Genomic DNA, 19,789 nt, shown 5'->3' with positions numbered 1-19,789 from the left:
AGATAGAGGTGTGTTGTTCAGGGAATCATTAATGTTTTTGTGACTCAACGTCCAAGCATCTAAAGTCCGTTATCTCTTCTGAAAAGCTTTATAGCTTTAGCATGGAGCAGAGCTGAGCCACGACTTTGCAGGTATTTAAGGGAGTGTGTGGGCAGGGTTTGTTCTGGACCAACAATTTCACCAAGTGACTCTGCTTGAAATCAAGATTCAAACCATGTTGAGGAATACAACAGGAATTGTTCAACAAGAGCTTGGTGTTCCCTGAGGAGTTTTCTTTCAATAGTGGAAATGATTTTTTTAAAAAAGCCCGTTAATATTCCTGATACAGATCTTTGTACTTAACTTTCAGGTTGCTATCTGTTGTTAACTTGGAGGCCTTTAATGGGGTGACTGGGTGGAATTTTTGCTTTAACCAAGCAGCTCTCTTGCAATTTTCCAGCTGTTGGATGCGATTCAGTTGTTTGCAAGTTTAGTAAGTGGGATTTTGATGTGAAATTGCAACTCACAGCGTCATTTTTGTGTTTGAAAATGCCAATGTGAAAATTTTAACTTCAGTCTTCTTGGTTTGCTTAAGTTTACAGAGGAGACGTTGCGTCAAGCTGAGAAGACAGAGTTGGATGCCCATTTGGCGAATCGGCTGGGCAAAGCAGAAAGCACAAAACGAGGGGCTGAAAAAATAATGAAGCAGACTGAAATGCCGTTGAACCAAACCCAGGTAAAGAATTTAATTTTGTGCAGCGTACTTAAGAGACCAAACAATTTGGGATTTTAGTGGTGACCTATTTAAATGAACAAAATCTGATTAGAATAGAAGTTTATGGAATGTTTGGAAGTTGCCACAAAAAAATGGAGCATATAAATTAGATAAATGAACAATACAATGAGCCTGGTGTCACAGTATCTGCCTCCCTCTACCGTACATCACTGTTGAACCTTCTCCCCAATATGAACCTGATGTCACAGTATAGGTCAGAGTTTATTGTACATCACTGTTAAACCTTCTGACTACAGTGAATCCAGCATCAGTATATCTGTCCCAGTCTACTGTACATCACCATTAAACATTCTCCGCACTGTGAACTTGTTGTCACAGAATCTGCCACAGTTTATCATACATCTCATTAAACATTCTCCCCACTGTGAACCTGGTGTCACAGTACCTGACACAGTGTATTGTACATTACTGTTAAACCTTCTCACTGCTGTGAAGCCAATGTCACAGTAATGATCTCAGTCGTCCATACATCAGCATTAAACCTCTCTCCACTGTGAATCTGGTGTCACTTTGCCTGCCACCCCAATATGAACCTGATGTCAAAGTATCTGACACTGTTAATCGTACATCAATGTTAAACTTTCTCCCCTCTGTGACCCTGGTGTAATAGAATCTGCCTCAGTGTACAGTCCATAACCATTAAACCTTCTCCCCACTGTGAACCTGGTGTCACGGTGTATATCCCAATTTACAGTATATCACCATTAAACCTTTTCCCCCCCCTGTGAACCTGGTGTAATAGAATCTGCCTTAGTCTACCGTCCATCACCGTTAAACCTTCTCCCCACTGTGAACCTGGTGTCACGGTATATATCTCAATTTACAGTATATCACCGTTAAACCTTCTCCCCAAAGTGAACCTGGTGTCACAGTATCTGCCTCAGTCTACCGTACATCACCGTTAAACCTTCTCACTACTGTGAACTTGGTGTCACGGGATTGATCTCAGTCTATCGTACATCACTGATAAACCTCTTCCCCACTGTTCACCCGGTGTCACGATATCCATCTCAATTTACCGTACATCACTGTTAAACATTCTCCCCAATGTGAACATGATGTCACAGTATCTGACATAGTTTAAAGTAAATCACTGTTAAACCTTCTTACTACTGTGGAATCCATCTCACATTTTCTGCCTCAGTCTACCGTTCATAAACATTAAACCTTTTCCTCCTGTGAACCTGGTGTTAAAGTATCTGCCTCAGTTTAACGCACATCACCATTAAGCCTTCTTACTGCCCTGAACTCAGCGTCACAGTATATGCCAACATCAACTGTACTTTACCGTTAAAACATCTCCCCACTCTGAACCTGGTGTCGCAGTATCTCACACAGTTAATTGTACATGACTGTTAAACTGTGTTAATGTTGTGAACCCATTGTCTCAGTATCTCTTATCAGTCTACCATACATCATCGTTAAACCTTTACACATCTGTGAATGGGTGTCACTGTATCTGATACAGTTTATCGGACATTACTTTTCAACTTCCTCACTTCTGTGAACCCAGTGTCACAATAACTGTCTCAGTCTACCCTACCTCATTGTTGAACCTTCTCCAACTGTGAACCTGGTGGCACAGTTCTGCTTCAGTCTCCCGTATATCACCATTAAACCTCCTCCCCACTGTGAACCTGGTGTCACTGTATCTGCCTCAGTCTACCATACATCACCATTAAACATTATCCCCATTGTGCACCTGGTATCACTTTATCTACCTCAACATACCGCACATCATCATTAAACGTTATTCTCATGTGAATCTGGTGTCACAGTATCTGCCTCAGTCTACAGTACATCACCGTTAAACCTGATCCCCACTTTACCCCTGGTGTCAAATTATCTACCTCAACATACCATACATCACTGTTAAACCTTCTCGCTCTGTGAACCTAGTGTCACAGTATCTGACACAGTTCATATTATATCACTGTAAAACCTTCTCACAAATGTGAATCCTACTATAAAATAATACTCCCCTTCTAAGTCTCACTGTATTCGAATCCCACCTATTTTAAAAATTCCAAAAAAAAGAGAAACATCAATCCCAAAACAAGATACTCAAAAGTAGTAGCCCCCTAAAAATCTGGGTGTGGTAAAGTCCACAAGTAGCAGGAGACTAAAGGACTCAGTGTCACCCACCCCCAGTCAGACTTTCACAAAGTCCTGAAACAAAAACATTCAACCCAGTGATTCCAGTCCCAATGATTGTTCCGGATCGTCAATATCGAGAAGACTTTGCATCCATTCAACTTTTTTCCCATTCTTTCCATATTTTCCAATCTTCCCATTTCCATTCCCATTGACCCTTCCCTTTGGTGACAATGGTGACGATCACCCATTTCCTCGTACATCTGGCAATGAATTAGCAAATATTAAAGCATCATGGTCATTCTCAAAAAACTGAGATTGAAAATTCCCATAAAAATCTTTCAATACTGCTGCATAACGAAAAGCAAATTTATATCCCTTTCGCCACAATACTTCTTAGGCTGAATTAAATTCTCGGTCTCTTCTGATAATTTCTTGACTCAGATCTGCATTAAAAAACCCCTATTATTTTGAACCATCAGTGGAGTCTGATTTTGCCATGTTTTCTGCACCACCAATCGGAGTATCACCTCTCTGTCTTGTTATTTAAAACAGCGAATCAAAACTGCTCGTGGTAATTGGCCTGGAAACGCTCTGTTCACTCGATCTAATTCCAGTCCATCTGGAACGAATTACCTGCCCTTCACTTCTGGGATCCATTTCTTCAAAACCTTCACCGGATCCGAACCTTCCATATCTTCCGGAAGACCTACTATCTTAACATTATTTCTACGACATTGGTTTTCTAATGAGTCAAACTTCTTCAATAATTCCTTCTTCTGAATCCCCCAATCTACAAAAGGATCTTCCACTATTTCCATTTTTTCTCTATTACGCTCCACTTGACTCTTGCATTCAAGAAAGCCTCCTCAATCTTTTTAAAATGATCTTGCACAGTATCCACTGATCGTGTCCATCTCGTAACATCACTCTTAACTACATTAATATCTTGCTTCATAAAAGTTATTTCTTCACACACAGTGTTCATTTTAGTTTTCATTTCGAAAATCCTTGAGTCATCTGATGAGTCATCTGCATTGACATATTTGCCATATCTTCCATGAGTTGAGCAATCCCTTCCAGAATTGGAAACACAGAATCCAGTCCAGGATCCATCACCTGCCTTTGAGGCTGACCTTCTTTTGCCGCAGTCCCCAGTTCTTCAAATTCTAATTAAGTTGAGGTCTCTTCTTGTTCCAAAGCAGTAGGTCCTCTTCCAGTGCGGCTGCAGGTCTGGATACCCAACAACAGCATGCCTACCTCAACAGTGAGCGACCTCGTCAGTTCACCGTCGCTCAGGCTCCCCCGCAGCCCACACCTTCTCCAAAGGTTTGTGGACCCTTGACGCACTGCACATGCCCGGTAGGGCCACCGACTGCGCAGGTGCGTCATCTGATGCTACACTGTACCTCTCCTGACCACCAGGCAATGCTGCAGGCTCACGTGCCTGTCCTCGTTCAGCTGGCTCGCCCTCACGCCTGTGTTCACGAGTGCACGAGTCAAAACCGCTGAACTCATCGCTAAGCTAGCGCCGACGAAATACTTAGCCGGGCAGGAGTCCTCTGAGGCTTGGGGACTCCAGTCGACAACTCTGTTACTTCAACTTGAACTTGGCCTCAGTTCTTCAACACTTTTGTAAGGTAATTTCTTCTGTAACTGAGTTTTCGATTTTTTCACATTTGCAGCCATTTCGATCCTCCACTATTCCAAAGTCTATAAACAGTATTTTTAATCACTTTTACAACTTTTAAAATCGAGCATTTAATAGTCTAACTGCGGAAGGGTGGAACCACACGTCTACCCTCTGCGCCATCTTGTCACAGTATCTGACACAGTTTATAGTAAATCACTGTTAAACCTTCACATTACTGTGAATGCTGTCTCTCAGTTTCTGTCTCAGTCTACCGTTAATCAACGTTAAACCTTCTCACCCTGTTAAATTGGTGTTAAAGTATCAGCCTAAGTTTACCACACATCACCATTAAACCTTCTCCCCATTGTGAAACCGGTTTTACTGTATCTGCCACAGTTTAGTGTACATCATCATTAAAAATTCTCCCCAATATGAAGCTGGTGTCCCTTTATTCGCCAAAGGTTATCGTACAGCTCTGTCAAACATTTTCCCCACTATGAACCTGGTGTCACAGTAACTGCCTCAGTTTCCCATAAAGCTTTTTTTCCCACTCTGAGCCCAGTATCAACGTATCTACATAGTCTCCTGTACATCACCATTAACCTCCTCCCCACTGTGAACCAAGTATCAGAATCTGCCAGTTTATTGTACATCATTTTTAAACCTTCTCACCACTGTAAACCTGGAGTCACAGAATCTGCCTTATTCTACCATACATATCTGTTAAACCTTCTCAGTACTGTGAACACAGTGTCACAGTATCTGCCAAAGTCGTCGACTGTACATCACCGTTAAACATTCTCCCCAAGTTGACCCATTCATCACTGTTTTTTCCACCATTTATCGTACATCACAGTTCAACCTCCCCACTGTAAACTTGGAGTCACAGTATATTCCACAGTTTATTGCACATCACTGATATTCTTTCTCCTCGTTGTGAATGTGGTGTCACCATATCTGCATCAGTCTTCCGTACATCACCATAAACTTTGCACCAATGTGAACCTGGTGTCACTTTATCTGCCACAGTTAATATTACATCACCGTAAAAACTTCTTCCAACTGTGAACCTGGTATCACAGTATCTACCACAGCTTATCATGCATTACTGTTAAACCTTCTCACTACTGAAAACTTGGTGTCACTAAATCTGCCAACGTCTACTGTATATCACCGTTAAATATTCTCCCAACTGTGAACCTGGTGTCACAGTGTCTGATACAGTTTATCGTACATTACTGTTAAACCCACCAGATAAGCTCCAGATAGCGAAAGAGAAGTTCTCGCATCTGCAGGAACTGGGGATCATTCGTCCCTCCGACAGTCCTTGGGACTCGCCGCTTCACCTGGTCCCAAAAGCCTCCGATTGCTGGCGCCCCTGCGGAGATTATCGACGGTTTAATGACACGACAGTACCTGACCGTTACCCCATCCCTCACATTCAGGACTTTATGGCCAATCTGCATGGTGTGAGAGTATTCTCCAAGGTCGATCAGGTGTGCGTGTACCATCAAATCCCATTGCACCCAGATGACATCCCCAAAACGTCCATTATCTCCCCCTTCGGCATGTTCGAATTTTTATGCATGCCTTTCAGGCTCAAGAACACCGCCCAGACATAATGCACCTCATGGATACGGTGCGCAGGGATTTGAATTTCGTGTTCATTTATCTGGATGACATTCTTGTCGCTAGCAGAGACTGGGCACAACACAAGTCTCACCTGCACACCCTCTTCTCCCGACTGGCCGAATTCAACCTAATGATCAGCCCGGCCAAATACCAGTTTTGTGCAGAAGAAAATTTGGATGGGATGAAACTAATCCAGAATCCATTGCACAAGATTGGAAAAATTAGATTGAGCGTCTTCAAATACTTGGAAGTTTTGACGTCAACAGACTTTGGAGTGGCCACATTTGCTCAGTTACACCATTTTTCTGATGTAAGTGAAGGTGGTTTTGATCCTGTCAGTTACTGAGTCATGTGAAATAACCCAAGTGCGAGTAGATGGTGGATTTGTAATGGGAAAAGCCAGAGTGGCTCCATTAAAGTCAGTCACCAGACCTTGAATGGAATTAACTGCTGCTATTATGGCGAGCAAAATGGACGCTATGTTAAGAAGAGAATTACAGATGGAGTCCGCAGATCCTGTGTTTTGGACTGATAGAACATCAGTGCTTAAATATATTAATAATGAAATCATGAGGTTTCATCTCTTTGTGACTAACAGAGAGAATGAAAACCTGGACAACAACAAATGGCAGATTTACCACATGACAGAGTTTCACCTGATGAATTCCCATTTACATCCGTGGAAGTTGATTATTTTGGTCCTTTGCAAGTAAAGTGCGGACGAAGTGTTGAAAAATGATATGGAGTTATTTTCACTTGTTTGACTATGAGAGCAATTCATATTGAAGTAGCGTCATTGCTTGATACAGACTCTTTTATTAATGTTCTTTGGCGTTTTATTCCTAGACCTGGTCAAGTAAAAGAATTATGTTCTGATAATGGATCTAACTTTAAAGGAGCTGAACGAGAATTATGAAAAGTTATTCAAAATTGGAATCAACATCAAATTCCTGATGCGTTACTTCAGAAAGAAGTTAATTGGATATTGAATCCACCCATAGTTATGGGTGTGGTACGGGTAAGGGTTAGTTGGTTGTGGAGAACGTTTATAAAGGTCTGTACTGGGCAGTACTGGGCAGCATTGCTTAATGTTGTAATGGATGCGGAAGCTCTGGGAAGGGGTAAGGGAGGGACTGGCCAGGAAGTCTGCAGATTCTGGGTCTGACGGCAATGCACAAACATGCTGGGGAAACTCATGGATAGTTTTCTGAGGAGCAGGTCCTGCATCACCAGTCAAATTGAGTATTTCGAGGAGGTGTCAAAGGAAATAGATGAAGGTCAAGGTCTGTATGTGCTGCACGTGGATTTTAGTAAGGTGCTTGACGAGGTTGTCATGGTGGCCTCATTCAGAATGTCGGGAGGCATGGGATCCATGGAGCCTTGGCTGTGTGGATTCAGAATTGGCTTGTCTGCAGTAAACAGAGGGTAGTAGTAGATGGAACAATGACTAGTGGCTCTCCAAAGGGATCTGCTCTGGGACCCCTGCTCTTTGTGATTTTTATGAATGATGATGGGAGTGGAAGGGTGGGTACGTCAGGGGATGACACAGAGGTAGAGATGTTGTAGACAGTGTAGAAGGTTGTCATATGTCATCCAGTTTGCAGAGAAGTGACAGATGGAGTTGAATCCTGTAAATACAGATGTACTTAAACAAGCAACTGGTACAGGTTAATTTCCAGAGTCATTTTCAAGGGCATGAATAAAAGTTATTCCAAAGTAGGTTGGAGGCGCATTAAAATTAGCTTCATATAGACCAATATCTTTATTGAATACGGATTACAAGAACGTGAGGGCAGAGCACTTGGTAAATGGCAGGATTATGAACAGTGTGCAGGACTGAGATATATTTAGATCCTGCGCCATAAATCGCTCAAAGTTGCTGTGCAAATTGAGAGGGAGTTTAAGATGGTGTATTGTGTGCTGGCCTTCAGGAGTCAGGGGATTGAGTTCAAGAACTGAGAGGTAACGCTGCAGATGTACAAAATTCTCATCAGACCACACTTGGAATATTGTGTGCATTCCTGGGGCAAAAATACCAGTGGACATCTAAATAAGGTGAGATGAGGAAACTTTAGACAAGATGTGAGGGGGATATTTTATTCACACAGAATGTAGTGGGTGGCTGGAATACATTGCCAGGGGTGGTACTGGAGGCTCATCCAAAAAAGACACAAAAAAGATTTTAATATAGGGACAGGAATAAAAGAAAAACAGAAGGTACTGGTGAGAGGGAGGGAAGAGTAATATTGTTGTGGGGTAGGTTCAGATGGGTCAGCTGAAGGGACTCGACTGATCCATCCACGATTTGTCCAACATCTTGCTGCCATGTCATGGTGAACCAGGGTGTTGCCTGATGGAGACACGTGGCTCTGAGCTCTGCAGAGATAGATCGTGCTTTTCTCCAAAACACACTTCCTCAGGTAAAGCAGAGGAATGGGAAAGATCCTAGTGTGCAGGGGTAGGGAGGGGGGTGATGGGGGAAGAGTTGGGGCCCTCCAAAGTCATCGTGATCAGGCCTCGGAGACGGTATCTCTATCACTCATATTTCTCTTCCCAGGAGAAGGAGCAATCTCAGAGACAAGACACGAGTGCAGAAGAACATTGCATCCCAGCTGAACAGAGGATGGACAACATCATGGTAGCCTGAACCCCTCCCCTTCTCCCTCTGGCCCTGCCAACTCCATTCCCCACCTCTTCCATATCCCTTCACCCACTTCCCCTCCCATTTCTCCCCTACCTCTCCTCCATTCCAATCCCCTCCCACTCACCTTCCCCTTCACCTACCCTCACACCTATGCCCGAAACTTAGCCCTCCTCCCTTCACCTCCCCTTCCCCTCTCCTTTCCCCCTCCCCTTCGCCTCCTACCCTTCCCCTCCTCCCCTTCCCCTCCCCTTCCCTTCCTACCCCTAACAGGGGAAGGAGGGATAGGGGAAGGGGGTAGGAGAAAGGGGGGTAGTGAGAGGGTAGGGGTAGGTAATGGGGTAGTGGTAGGGGGTGCGGGTATGGGGTAGGGTTAGGGGAAGGGGGTAGGTGTAGAGGATAGGGGTAGGGTTTAGCTTAGGGTTGGGGAAAGTGGGTAGATTTAAGATAAGGGTCAGGGACGGGTAGAGGTAAAGTTAGGTTTAGGGTTAGGAGATGTGGGATCGGGTTAGGTCGAGGTTTAGGGTTAGGTTTAGAGTTCGGGGAAGTGGGCTTGTGATAAGTTTAGGGGAAGGGGGTAGGAGTAGGAGGTAGAGGTGAGGTGTGAGTTGGGGTTAGGGGAAGGTGGGTAAGATTAGGTTGGGTTTAGGGGACAGCATAGGGATAGGGTTAGAGGAGAGGGTGGAAATAAGAGTTAGGGTTGGGGATGTGGTGTAGTGTTTAAGGGTATCGGTAGTGTTAACGTTAAGGTTAGGGTTTGTTAGGGGTTAGGGTTAAGTTGGGGAGGGGGGCGTGGGCGGCGAGCGGGGCACAGGAAATGGAGAGGTGATGAGGGAGGGGAATGGGCAGGGAAATGAAGAGGTGTACGGTGTAGAGGAAATGGGAGGTGAATGTAGGAAGGCACCCCTTACCCCATATTATCCCTGCCTCCTCTCCTCCTTCCAGAGGAAGCGGGACCTCATTCCGGCCAGAACCTCCCTGTAGTTTCAGAGCCTCTGTTTCAGGAAGTGCCTTCGACGCTTGCCGCTGGACAGACATCTTGTCCCTTGATTCATTCTATACCGTTGATATTAAATTTAAAAATGGTTTGGTCTTTTAGAGCTTGAACTCAAAAGGCTGGTCCAGAATGACAACACAGAAACAGGCCCTTCGGCCCCACTCTCCTGCTGGCTGTGCTGTTGTAATCAGTCCATATTCCTCTCCACCTTTTCATTCTTAGCTCCCATCAAGCTCATGTTGCCTTGTCAATCTCACGGCCTGTGGGAAGAAGCTATTTCCCTCCCTGGCTTCTCTACTTTTATTCCTCCATATCTCCTTCCTGATGGCAGGGGGACAAAGATGCTCTTTGCTGGATATCTGGGAGTCTATTTACAGAGCCCATCCCTGCAAAAAATTCAGGGGTCCCTTGCCTTGAGGTTCCACCCATGTTGCCTCTCCCTCAGCACTCTCTCGTCAGAACACAATTGCACCCTCCTTCCCCTCCTCTCCCAGGTCTCAATATCCCCCTGACAATTCCAGTCAGCTGCAATGTCTACACCCTGCCCCACCTGCTATCGAATGCCCTGCATCCTCCTTCCCCATTGGTTTCCTCCTGTTATCAGGCATCAGGATGGACCCCACCCTGTTGAAACTACCCGTATTCTCACTGATCTCTCTGCGCCTCTGCCCTCCATCCAGGGGTCTTGGTTGTCTTGTGGTGATGGTGGAGAACAAAGTACCAACTCAAGGAGATGGGGAGCTGTAAGGAGACCCCCAGTTCCAGGAGACAGGGAGAACCACAGAGATGCCCAACTCTGTCAAACTGGTAGAACCCGGTCATCAGGTGCAAGGAGCTCTTGGTACTGCTGCACGTGAGGCAGGTGTGGCCCAGCCCCACACCTCCACCCTGTCAATTCCCAAAACACATTTCCTATTCATGTAGGGGTCCAAAATGGATAGAGTCTGGAGGACCATGTACATCGTCAATCAATGGGGGAATAACCCTAACCAGCATGGCTATTGTGTATGGCTGTGCTTGGAAACAAAGTGCAAGGGCACCAAAAGCTGCTATGTGCTGAGGTTCTACCTGGCTCAGGTGTTGTGAAAGATTGGTCTGGCCCTGATGCCACACAATGTCCTAGTCAGCAGGACTTTGCCCCATCACCTTCATGGGAATGGTTGCATAGACAAACACTATTGACCACAGGGCCATCAGGCAGTGATCAGCAAGGAATTCCTGCTGACACAGAGACTAGGACTTGATGAGATACTGCGGGGTGGTCCCCTGAGCGGAGCATCCAGAGACAGACATGCAGAACTGCTGGAAGACCAGAATCTCAGTGAAAGATGCCCTTTGGTCTGCCTGAAACCCAGATAAGAGAAGCAAACACTAGAAGCCCAAAGCAAAGGGAGGAAGGTTTAGGGGCAATATCAGGGGTACTTGTTTTTACACAGAGTTGTGGGTGCCAGGAATGACTTGCCAGGAGTGGTGATGAAGGCTGAAATATTAGGGCATTTAAGGGCTTCTTGGACACATGAATGAAGGAAACATAGAAGATAGGAGCTGGAGTAGGTCATTCGACCCTTCGAGCCTGCTCCGCCATTCAACGAGATCATGGCTGATCTTAAATTTCAGTACCCCATCCCCACCTTCTCTCCGTAACCTTTAATACCCTTATACTGAAGAAATATATCTAATTCCCTCTTAAACATATTTAATGAACCTGCCTCTACTGCCCTCTGTGGCAATGAATTCTACAGATTCACCACTCTCTGGGTAAAGAAATTCCTCCTCATCTCCATCCTAAATGGTTTGCCTATTATCCTCAAACCATGGCCCCGGGTTCTGGATTTTCCCATCCTTGGAAACATCCCATCTGCATCCATTCTGTCCAGTACTGCCAGAATTTTATATGTCTCTATGAGATCCCCTCTCAATCTTCTAAACTCCAGGGAGTATAATCCCAATTTGCGCAATCTTTCCTCATAAGTCATTCCTGCCATTCCAGGTATCAGCCTGGTGAATTGTCTCTGCACCCCCTCCATTGCAAGAATGGAGGGTTATAAAGGAGGAAGGGTCTAGTTTTTATTTTGCTTGGAATTGATAGGTCAGCGCAACATCGAGGTCCGAAGGGCATAACTGTTCGACGTTAACCTGCTGGTCTTTTAGCACATGGAGATGTGGGTGAGGGAACGCTGCCCACCGGCCTATTCCAGGTTGCTGAGAGATGCACTGAGGCTTGGCGCAGCCAACACGAGGGCGCTGTGGGGAAGGACTCTAATCCTCCGGGTCTTGAGGGGCGGAGACTAAAGGGAACCCCTTCAACCACAGAGTGCAGGGAGTAACCACAAGGTGTCAAAGGGGTGGAATGATGTTAAACAGAGAACATGTGCAGTGAAGGGAATACAGGCATGCAACACGAGGATGAGAAAAGACATGGAACAGTTGTCCTCTTGGTCAATAATTTTAGAATAAAGTTAATTTTGGGGTGAAAAAGAGAAAAGCCCGAACTCAGTCAACTTTGTTTCATGAGATACATTCTCCAATCCAGGAAAGCTCCTCTGTACCCGTTCAAATTGAACCCGAGGAAACTGTGTTCATGGTGGAAACCTCTGCAAACACACAACCGGACCTACGCACAGAGAGACAAATGATACACGTGCAGTCCCTCCCAAAAAAGAAATAAATTCTGTTGAATCAATAGCAGAGTCTTGGAGTCTTTGTCTGAGCCGGTCATCCATCATTCTCCATTCTCACTGCTCGCAGGAAGAATCTGTTTCGGGGCCTGGTGCTACTGGCTCCGATATTCCTCGACCTCTTTCCTGATGAGAAGAGCTGCCAAATGCTGTGGGCAGGTGGAAGGGATCCTCGACGACGTTGACAATGAACCCGGTTTATCCCATTGATATTTGGGGTGGGTGGGTTGGGGGGAGAGAGTCCCCATGATCCTATCTGCCACTCGTGGTCCTGCCAATCATTTTTAAAAAATATTTATAAACTTAAAACCACAACAAATTCACACAATTAATAATAATGCTCATCTAATGTGTGGCATCTATAAAAGAAAGAATAAAGAAACCACCCCCCACCCCCATCCACAATATGCTACCCCCTCCCACTTCTCTCTTCAACAGAAGTGTCTGCTACAGTGGTGACCTCAGCAGGACCCAGCCCTTCAGTTGGACGTGAAGACCACGGTACAGGCGGCTCTTCAGATGGTTTGGTTGAAGCTGTCAATGTTCTGGATGTCGCAGCCACACGTGGGGTTCAAACAGGCCAAGGACCAGTTCCACCTCCAAGAGATCACCGCTGATGACATCCATTACTCCTCCATGATGTTCTTGCTCATCAGGACATGGCAGCAAGGCTCATCGACTTCTGACATCAGCCTCCCGAGCAAGGCAAATAGGATGCCCTCAAGGAGCTCTTCACCCGCACCTTCAGGCCACGCCTTTATCCTCCACCTCATTCTGTTCCTGCTCTCACTGTCGCATGGCCCAGGCAGTCATCCCAACATGAGTCCCTTCAAGCTATTTCTTTTCAGCTCTCACCAAATGCCCTGGACCCACTTTTCAGGAACTCTTCCCTCTTCCTCCCTATGTCATTGGTATCTCCATGTGCCACAACCTCTGTCCCATTTTAGGATGTCTTGGACACCAGCAGCAACACCCCAGACACTGGCACCAGGGAGGCACCACCTGGAAAAGGTCCAGGGTCCTAGTCCAACAGTCTTTTTCCTGAGCATCCAGGCAGCAGAAAAATATCAATGGTTGCTCAAAGCAAAATCCTCATTGCGGTGCCCACCAACAAGTTGAGGCACAAAGTTTTGTGTGTGTTTTGGGTTACTGGTGCCAACATATTCCCCATCTCACCCTGTCCCTCCATCTACTGTACAATGTTGCCCAGAAAAAAAAAACTCTCCGCTTCATTGATGACCTGAACAACAAATGGCTTCTTAAATGGTAAAACACGCTGTTGAACACCACTGCCACTGACCACAAGCACCCCACAACCCCTCAAAACTGGAAGACCCTTTGAATGACTTGTCTCTGCAATGAAGACAATGGTCTAGTGGAGCCTCGAGCAAAAGAGGCAAGGTCGCCGAGTCCCACACAGATTCTGGTTCAATTCCCTCCTGGTAGCTGCCTCCCGCGACTCCCCATCTGAGTGTCAGATGGTCGCCTGCTTACCACAGAGAACCAGATGGCAGCAGAGACAGTCACACTCCAGCCACACCTCCCAACATGTGATGGGTTCAATCTGCGGATGCCACTCACAGCGGACCGAAGAAGTGGTACATGGCAGACCGCACAGAGGCCGGGCCCGAAGGGCTGAGCCACTTGCAAGAACAGATCATGTCCTGTCCGAAAGTGACAGCCTCCCACTTGAATGACCCCGAGAAGAGCTTGGCACCATGGCCTGGGGCAAACCGTTCAACACCCTCGATGCTGGACAGCAGGAAAAAGCTTGGTTTACTGACGGCTCCGGCTGGTGGATGTGCAAAAAACAACGGTGTAAAGTTGGAGCGCTCCAGCCCACCACAGATAAAGTACTGACACAAGAGGGTGAGGAGGAGGGGAGAGCCAACTGTCCAAGCTGGCAGCTGTGGCACTGATCCGAAAAGGGACAACCAGGCGGGCCCAGGAGCCTCTTTTCCGATCAGTGCAACAGGATTTCTGGGCTGTGCCAAACAGCACGTCAGTGTGGATGGGTCGGCGTCAGGAGACAGGGAGGCAGATCCATGGCTGCCTGCTCTGAGGACAACAGCACTGGCAGATCTTCTGAGAGGTGGAACAACAAAAGAATAGTCAGGGTCCACCACGTGGATGGACACACCTCCAGGAAAACCGCTGAAGCTGACGCAATGCCACTGTGGACTGAGCTGATCAAATATGCTCTGCCACTTTTTTCCCCAAGCAGAGAGACCCTGGAGCCTTGGCAGCATTGGTGCATCATAAATGTGGGCATATGGGGGCACTATGATGGACAGAGGATCTGGGGGTCTCATGATGTTGCAAGAACTGTGATGGCCAAATGCCCTATTTGTCAGCAATTAAAACCAAGAGCCACATTCGCTGGGGTTCGGGAGCTGACCAAGTCTGATAAATTGACCATATCAGGCCTCTCCCCTGCCAAAATAAAAAGTGATATGTTCTCACGATGGTCAGCACATACTCGGATGTCCTGCCAGTGGGCCGACCAAGCACCATTTAAGCGTGCTCGATATGTGGAATACCCTATCGGGTAACGTCTGACCAGCAATGGGTGGTGATGCCAAGTATTTGGGGCCACCTGCATATCCCCTACCACCCACAGGCATCCAAGATCAATGAGTGAATGAATGACCTGTTCAAGGTATCGTACGTGACAAGTTGATTGTCAAGTTTTCTATCCATGAGTGGTTGCAAGTGTATCGATTAATCCGGCGAGTTTGTGTCTGTGTGTGTCTTTTACTCCTCGTGCGACTTCACTACATGTGTCAATAAAAGACAACTGTGTTCAAATTCGCCACCCTTGGGACCCCTCGAATCAGTTTCACACACATAATAATTGGTGCAGTGAGCAGGGTCCTTCGAGTTCCGACTGAACACAGCTGCAGTGGAGATGCTTTGGAATCGGGGCAGGAAATCTAGTGCAGGCAGGGAGAACAAGATCTGCGGGTGGACTGACGAGAGTGTAGGGTTCGGGAGCTTGGCAAGCATGCTGGCGGACCACGGCAAACTGGTAGACTGGTCCAAGCTCCTGGATCCACATCTTGAGAAAATAGGTCACCACGTGTTGTCCCACTTCAAGAAGTCGGGGTTCCCAAAATCTAAGGGGAATCAGAGGGTGCCTTTTGGCTGCCAGTGTTTCTCCTGAGAAACCAATGTGAGATCATAGAAAGGAAAGATTTGGAGAGGGCCCAGGAAAATAAGGAGATAAAGGTGGTCCAGCAGCGCTGCTGTGCACTGCAGGAGGCAGTACAGACTCCCCCAACCTGAGCCACTGATGTCGAGATGAGAGGGACAGAGGAAGCCAACAGCCATGCCAATCAAGGTCTGACTCCCCCCCACTCCCCCAGTGAGTGAGTTTGTACTGGCCATGGAGCGATTAGCTGAGGCCATTTGCCAGGATTCAGGCATTAAAGGTTTCAGAACAGGCCAGGAAGAGCATGAAATCAATTTATTTGCAGAAGTTGTTCTGATATATCTGACAGACCCGACACACTCATTGCCCAAGTTGTGCTCCACCCTGGAGGACTATGGGGAGATCTCTGGGTATAAGTTCTTTTGGGATATGTGCAAAATCATGTCACTTAGGAAGGGGGATTAGAGCCAACGTCAAGAAAATAGTCAAGAAATGTGGCGGCAAAATGGAATCAAATGTCTAGGAGTTAGAATAGATAACAACGAGTAATTTAGACCAGCTGAATTATTCTCCCCTTGCTTGGGGAAATTGAGGAGGATTTAAATGGTTTGATGTCCCTGCCCATTACACTAGTGGTGTCACAGAGAGGGGAGGTGTCACAGAGGGGGGAGATGATGACACAGAGGGGGCGATGATGTCACTGCATGGGGCAACCATAGCTGAGTCGTGTCATGGCACAGCAACAAGAGAAAGATGCCTCTCCTGGAAGGGGATTCTGGCCCCCATGTCGGAGTAGGACGCAGTCTCATCCCAGGGACCCTCTGATCAACAGGGTTGTGTTTAAATGCACCCTGCACCCATGGGTGAGATAAAGAGCCTGTTACAGGCTCCCCGACTGGGACAGAGCCTCCTCTGGCACCATCCTTCACCCAGTGTGGGCGGAGAGAATGGAGGCTGCATTTAATCCCCTCTCCCCATCCTGAGTGCAGGGCACTTTATGAGGCAGCTGGAGGGGACTGGGGAGGGGAGAACAATGGCATGTGAGGGAATACAGGGATGGGGTCTGTAGGAGTGGAGGGGAGAACCAAGGAATGGGGTTGCACCACAGGCTAATGTCAAGGGAGATTGGATCAGAGGTAGGGGACATAGGGTTGAGCTGGGGGGATGGGGTGCGAGGGGACGGAAGGCACTGGGGAAACCATGGGGGTGGTGTTGGGTGGTGGATGAGAGTGTGGTAGAGGAATCGGGGCAGGGGAGAGTGTGATGTGTCTGAGGGAGAAGAGAAGTTGCGAGGGGGATGGAAAGTAGACCTTTCAACAGAAATGGGACAGAGCTCCCCCTCCACCTGGAATGGGATCTGTCCACTGAGAGACAGGACCGCTCCTCCACCCACCCCCCCCGCCCCCCCCGGGTTACAAGATCCCTTCCACCCTTGCATACACCCCCACACCCCCCCAACCGGGATAGGATTCTTTCCCCCAGTGGACCTGGATCAAGGTGCTAGAAAGTGTTTCTGCTGCGGCGGACCCAACAGAGTTGAGCGGTGAAGAGTGGGGCTCTCTCCGCACCACCTGCTCCCTCAGGCGACGAGGTCTCGCTTGCATCATGGAAGATCACGGTGTTGCTGAGCTTCTGGGAATGTGGAGGGCTTCTGCTAAACCCGTGGTGGGGTTCAGAGTGCTTCATCTCCCAGGGACGTGCTCCCATGGAGGGAGGGTTGTAAACAAAGTGAACAGCTGCAGAACTGGCCTCAGTCTGAGGAGAGTGATCAAAGAGGGACCTGGGGTGGCAATATTTCTACTGAAAGGCTGGAACGAACCAACAAAAGATCAATTCTGACATTTAGGAGAACGTTGGAAGGGAGCTAGAGGGAGGGGTAGAGACTAACTTGGACAGCAAGGCTGGGTTGGGATAAATGACCTGTTGTGTACCCTCTGGGTGTGTAAATGCTGCTGCTTCTTCCCCAGAGGACATGGCAATAAGGTCACAACAGAGGTGGCCACACCGGGTCATGGACCCAACGTCCCCAAGGTGGTGTCCTGCACAGATGATAACATCATCGACAATGGATCTTTCAGTGTGGTGTACCAGGCAAGGCTGGTGGACTCCGGAGAGCTGATTGCCATCAAGAAGATCTTGCAGGACAAGAGATTCAAGGTGAGGGGGAGGAGCAGTTGTGTGGAAATGGAACACCCTGATATTTAACTTTAGGCCTACAGCACGTTCACAGGCCCTTGCGACACATGAGCCCGTTTCACACCATTACACCCAATTGACAAACACCCCAAACACATTTTTGAAGGGTGGGTGGAAAGAGGAGCATCTGACAGAGGCCATGGGGTTTGGAAACAGAGAAAGTCACACAAACCCACAACAGCACCCCCCCTCCCCACACACAACCCCACACACACACACACACACACACACACACACACACACACCTGGCAAATATCAGAGATTTTCTGCAAATTAATTGTTTAGTAGAAGCTGGGAAAACAATCATAAAAACTGAAATGATACTTCAATGAACCCCCTGACGAGTCCCCACTCCAGCGACACGAAAAGTCCCCCCAACTGACTCTCGAAAAGTCCCCCACTTCGGCCTCCCTTGGAGTTCCCCACCTCTGACCTCTTGACGAATCTCCTCCCCGCCTCCCCCCTCAACTTGGACAAGTCGCCCCTCAGGTCGCCGACCCATCGCCCAGCCTTGCTGATGTTCCTCTCTCGCCATAGAACCGCAAACTGCAGATCGTGCGAAAGTTGGATCACACCATCATCGTCCCTCTTCTCAACTTCTACTCCTCTGTAGTCAAGGTAAGATCCACCTGCAACCACCCCACCCTCACTCTGATGCATATCATTTGCTGCTACCTTCCCCATTCCTTCAATCGATCTGTCTCGCTGCAGTCTCTCTGTTGCCTCCATCCTGCCCCTCTGACCAGTGCCGACTCCTTGACGCTGGCTGCCCTGCTCTTCACCCATTAACTCATGACCTCTTGCCATTTCAACTCCAGACAGCAGCAGCCAAGACCACAAGACAAGGTCGCCAAATTCGGCCACTCAGCCCCTCCAGTCTGTTTCCCCAATTCATTTCACGAATGTATTTTCCCACATAACTCACTTCCCCAGAACCTTTTGGTGCCCTTCCAAATCAACGCCTGCTCTGAATCGTCCCAACAACTCAGCCTCCACATGTTCGACCCCAGCCAACACCTGGCTGCAAACATTTCTCATCTCGAAACGTCAATGGTTTTTCTCTCCCGGTGAATCCTTGCCTCACGAGGGAGGGCGGTCAGAGCTGCACATTTTGTGCATTCTCACCAGAAGCCGAATGATGGGGCAGCGGACGGGTCCACTACGGCCTGTTGACGCTCTGCTCGCTGAGCCCTTGGATTCATGCAATGTTGTGTTGAGCAGTGGGGGCATCAGGCCTACAGAGAGCAGGAGGGGCTGGCACTCCAGTTGGGAGAGGCACTTGGTGTTGGAGGGTAAATCCAGCTTACATATTTGTATTGTGTCCAAGAGAAAGAGGAGGTTTATTTGAATCTGGGTCTGGACTATGTTCCCGAGGCGGTTCACTGCATGGCCCAGCACTTCAACAAGGCCAAGCAGCCCATTCCCATGATCTACATCAAGGTGGTTGTGGATCTGGGTGGTCAAGTTGTCCACTGGGGCAAGCTTGGATGGTGGGGTTGGAGGATATGAAGGAGTTTACTGGCTGAGTCTCGCTGGGGACTGGATATCGATGAAGGGTGCATGAGGGTCTCAATGGGTATTGGTGAGGAGAGAAAGGGTAGTGAGGGGAGAGGGGTGGAGAGGATGATGAGGATGGATGTTGATTGGCAGGGAGGGGCCCTTCACCCACCTCCCCTTACCCTCAGGATATAGACCCGGCAAGTGTGGAGGCAGAGTGGGTCATGTTATATCGTTGTGTTGCCAGTTTTGTGAGGAGCAGGTCCTGCTTCATGAGTCATGTACCAGCTGTAGCAGAGCATGGCCTACTTCCATCCTCAGGGGGTTTTCCATTGAGACATCAAGCCCCAGAAGATGCTGGTAGATCCCGAGATGGCCTTCTTATTGCTCCTTTATTTCGGCAGGTAGATCCACCCATGTCTGTCCGTTCACCACCTCAACGCGGTCCTGATCCCTCTCCCCAACACGGCCTTGTCCCCTCCCCACCAGCTCTCA

At 47.7% G+C, this 19,789-nt stretch overlaps 2 long non-coding RNA genes across 3 annotated transcripts; both read left to right on the top strand.

The window, feature by feature from the left end:
• The first annotated feature begins 391 nt into the window (after positions 1-391).
• On the top strand, positions 392-9,112 carry LOC138745165 (uncharacterized). The gene is made up of 3 exons (XR_011346081.1): positions 392-472; positions 575-715; positions 8,692-9,112. It is a non-coding gene; the product is annotated as an uncharacterized lncRNA (long non-coding RNA).
• A 7,207-nt stretch (positions 9,113-16,319) lies between these two features.
• On the top strand, positions 16,320-18,503 carry LOC138745164 (uncharacterized). 2 transcript variants are annotated; one of them, XR_011346080.1, is made up of 3 exons: positions 16,320-16,464; positions 17,569-17,758; positions 18,335-18,503. It is a non-coding gene; the product is annotated as an uncharacterized lncRNA (long non-coding RNA). The 2 variants fall into 2 exon arrangements; XR_011346079.1 differs by having other exon boundaries at positions 18,287-18,347.
• Positions 18,504-19,789: the final 1,286 nt, after the last annotated feature.

Source organism: Narcine bancroftii, chromosome 11 (assembly GCF_036971445.1).
Source record: "Narcine bancroftii isolate sNarBan1 chromosome 11, sNarBan1.hap1, whole genome shotgun sequence".
NCBI classification, from domain to species: domain Eukaryota; kingdom Metazoa; phylum Chordata; class Chondrichthyes; order Torpediniformes; family Narcinidae; genus Narcine; species Narcine bancroftii.
Note: the sequence above shows the minus strand (reverse complement) of the source record. Positions and strands in the feature narration are given on the sequence as shown.